General features: G+C 38.3%; 1 long non-coding RNA gene across 1 annotated transcript; it reads right to left on the bottom strand.

The window, feature by feature from the left end:
- Positions 1–441: 441 nt before the first annotated feature.
- LOC110696618 lies at positions 442–1839 on the bottom strand. The gene is made up of 2 exons (XR_002506348.1): positions 1587–1839; positions 442–853 (listed from the first exon to the last, which is right to left on the bottom strand). It is a non-coding gene; the product is annotated as an uncharacterized LOC110696618 (long non-coding RNA).
- Positions 1840–4165: the final 2326 nt, after the last annotated feature.

Genomic DNA, 4165 nt, shown 5'->3' with positions numbered 1-4165 from the left:
TTAGCAAGTTCCTAGCGAAAGCTAAGTACTTGGAAAAATTTTCACAAACTGAAATATCTGAGTAAAAAGAGCAAGATAAAAGGAATGCAAGCAAAAACAGTGCACTCTAAGCTAGGGAAGAGCATGGGACGATTACCCGAACCGATAACGTTATCGGTTCGGGTACCCGATAACTAATAAGGACAAAACCAATAATCGAAACCGATCCGATAAGGAACGGGTACCCGTAAATTTGGATACCCAAAAATACGGGTACTCGAACCAAATATCCGAACCGAACTAATAAGCTGTTTTTTTTTTGTTCCTTTAAAACCTGCTTTGAATCCGTTTTTACTTTTTAGTAGTTTTTTGTTTTTACTTCCTTTCTTTTTATAAAAATATAAACGCTTACCCAATAAAATTAATAATAATTTAACAATGTAGGATGATAACTAAAATAAGTCCATAATTTTTTTTTTTTTAAAAAAAATACAACCTGATACAAAATTACAAATCATACAATCATACAACCTAATATTTAAAAAAGATACAGTCACAATACATTAAAAAAACAAAGTTCCTCAACCAAATTAATCTAACAATTGTCTATTAGAATTTATAATTAAACAATCAGTCCATGAATAAAGTAGCAAATTAGAATTGATAAAAGCCCTTAAAAAACATAATACAGAAAACGTTTTCTTGACTTGAATCATCATCATCCTTCTATCCTTTATGCTTGTTGCTGCCTCTAATCATCATCAACAAAGAGGGATTGTTCCTCACTGGGAGGTAACATTTCTTAAAACAAAAAAAATACTCTCCACAACTTCACCATCATCGTCCACCTTCATCATCACCATCAGCATCAACACTGCAGCCCATAGAATATTTTCCAATATTAGAGGTTTCCAATAATTCATACATGGAAAATATATAACTATATGAAACCATGCCCATAGAATTATAACTATCTGAAGTTCAGAACTCAGCTAAAGAACTCTGAATGAAAAAGCCAAACTCACAGATGCCCACAATTTTTTTATTTAAGCAATACAATAAGTAAATTGGGATATTTTTTTGCACATCAAGGTCAGTTTTATGATATATCAAGCAACAACAAAATAATAGTTTAGAAATCGAGCCTTGAGCACCAACAACCATTGAATTTCACTCCCCACTAAACCAGACATAGTACTATTTTAACCAAATAAACCACTGAAATGGAGCCTTGAGCACCAACAACCAGAATAAATTAGAACAAGATGCAATTTAAAAACATGCAAAATAACAAATTAAAACCTCAAAAACCTTACAAACAATTAAATTTTGAATTCAAACCAAATAACCCTAACAAGTTACTCCTACATAAATGTTCACGCACCAACATCTAATTAAGTTATGGGTAATCAAAATTAAACTAACACTTCCTAAAACATTATCAAAGCTTACAAATTAAAGAAACTAGCACTCTAAACCTCTAGTAGCACATAGCCACACATCACATAAATCAAGTAATTAACCCCAAATTATCAAATTCAAGCAATAATGTATACACTAGATTCACATATATCAAATCAGTAATTCGTAAAATAAAAAAAAAATACCTGGAATTCGTAAATTATTCGCCAATTCAGAAGAAGATACTTAGATCGAAGAAGAAGAATCCCAGAGAAGTAGTGTTGTCAGCCTGCCGTCAACTAAGAAGCCAACCACTAGCGAAATCTTGCTCGGAGCCTTGGAGATAGCCACAGAAGAAGGGAGGAGGAAGAGGAGGAGGAGAGAGAAAGTGGGATGGAAGCTGAGTGAGAAATCAGAAATTAGAAAAAAAAATTGAACGAGAATTAGGGTTATCCTTATTTTATTATTTTTTTTATAACAAAACACGGGTTTCATTAAGCATTTTTAAATTTTCGGGTAATTCGGGTACCCGATACCTGATTCGTTAATTTCTTATGGGTTCGGTTACCCGTTCTGAATTCTTTAAACGGTTCGGATACCCAATTATTTGGAACGGTTACGGTTCGGATTTTCGAGTTTTCGGTTTTTCGGATATTTTTGCTCACCCTACTCTCAGCAAATAAAGAAGTTCTTAGCCAATAATATCTCCAAGCCGCAGTTCTACACTTAGAAAAATTTCGAAGAAATTCAGAAAAGCAACTAAGTACAGAAATTAGAAAAATAGGCAGTGGAAGAGAAAAGCTGAGAAGAACTTCAAATAAATTAATAAAGAGGATTTCAAATGTCAAGTACAGAGATATCCTAAATCGACAGCCGCCCAGTAGTGGAAAACATTGCTGCTGAAACTAGTACATAAACTTAAAATAAGCAAAAATAAGTTTGTACAATGCAAGGCTAGCTAAAGCAAAAGATAAGGCAAAAAGCAGTTGCAGCGTTTAAGTCAACCAAGAGCACATTGACCCGCAAAATTCTACAAACGACTGCCAGAGTCCCTATGCTTCGGCGTTGGCTGGATTAGAGCTGGGAGCCTTTGAAACTTCAGTAGCAGAGGACGAGGCAGGATGGGAAGTTTCTTGCTCTTTCCTTGCAGCCACTTCTTCTTCTTTGGCATCAGCCTCTATTAGGCGAGCAAGGAAAGCATTCTCAGCTTCATGGGTAGTAAGCAAGTTGGGATGGTTAGGAACTGCTACCCATTCTTCGACCACATCCCAATTGATGTCTGGATTAGCATGGAAGGCCAGAAGCCGAGCAACGTTGAATCCATTATCTAATCCTTCCTCATATTGCTCTTGGGTATAGATCTGGACCTTCAGCAAGTTTTGCGCAATCTCGAGATCTGCCTTATCTTTAGAAGCTTCATTAGTCTAGACCTCTAGCTGGGTATTCACTCCTTGCAATTCAGTCCTCATGGCAGAGAGATCAGAATCCTAGGCATCCAACTGGTTGATAAGCCTATGAATCTCAGCCTTATGATCAGCCTGCTCCATTCTAAGCTCCTCGGTTAGCATTTTCCGGGTCTCTGCCTCTTATTTTATTTTTTCCTCTATCCGAGCTTTGAAGCTCGGAATGTCAACAGCACCATATTTCCTGCATTAAGGCATGACCCTCTTCAATCCAGGGAAAAATGGTTTGCTCAATCTCTCGGTAGAAGTCTCGGAGTGCGGTCTCCAACTCTTTCATCCGAGATTGGCTAGCAGAAGACTCTTCTTCTGCCTTTTTGTTTTTAAGTTCTGCCAGCCGAGCTCGACAGTCAGCCTCCTCGGCTTTATTTTTCAGCTCTTCATTCAAACCAGCCGTGATGACGTGGTTGTGAACGGCCTGCAAAGTTCAGAAAAACAAGTCAGCCGAGGAAAAAGACTTAGAAGAATGCACGCTTAACAAAAAATGAAGCAAAGACACTTAAAACAGAAAAGGTTTAAGTAAAGGCTATCTGCATTAGCATCTTGTATGTTTCGGCAATGAGGTTTGGCACCCTCACAAATGGTTTGGACGCTCAAGCAGCTGCCCGATGAGACTAGACCTTAGCCTTCTCCAGTTATGAAAGGCCATACAAGTCACCAAAAAACTCAACATCTGAGTTTCGGTGAGACAGCATGCTGTTCCTCACATCTTCTGGAACTGACACCAATGGGGGTGGACTCAAATCCCATATCTGTAGACTGGAATGTTCTGAAAGAGTTCCCAGCAGATGATGGAATATCAGAAGTTTTGGGATCATCAACTTTTTCATCAGCCTCCTTAAAATTCCAAGGCCTCTCCTCCAGAATTTGCAGTTTGTCATCCTCAGCAGGCTGCAGAATTAGGGTGTTTGCCTCTCCTTGAACCTCGTTGGAAAAAGGCTCAGCTACGTGTCGAGGAGACTGAGGTAGAGCGGAAAGAGTCTTCTGCTGAACTTATTCCTCCTAATTCTCAAAAGGAGGAGTCTTCTCTTTGGCTGCCTCGGCCTAGTCCTCACCCAGCCAAGGTCTTTTGGAGGCAGGCTCAAAAACCAGGAATTGTCCCGGGTTTACAACAACTCTTCTTCTCCTCCTTTGGCTTGCCATGTCTTTGTCTAAAGATTCGTCCGAAGAAGATGATTGTGCTTTTTCGAATTCCTTCTTGTCTTCTTCTTCTTCGTCAGACTGCAGTAGAAGAGACAGGGGGGCAAATGGTGATATCAGTATCATCATCATAAAGCAAAAAAAAAAAAAAAAAAAAAAAAAAAAACTTCAAGCCGAAGCCTAGT

The sequence above is a fragment of the Chenopodium quinoa genome, unplaced genomic scaffold (genome assembly GCF_001683475.1).
Source record: "Chenopodium quinoa cultivar QQ74 unplaced genomic scaffold, ASM168347v1, whole genome shotgun sequence".
Taxonomy (NCBI): domain Eukaryota; kingdom Viridiplantae; phylum Streptophyta; class Magnoliopsida; order Caryophyllales; family Amaranthaceae; genus Chenopodium; species Chenopodium quinoa.
The sequence above is the reverse complement of the archived record's forward strand: the minus strand, read 5'-3'. Positions and strand labels throughout refer to the sequence as shown.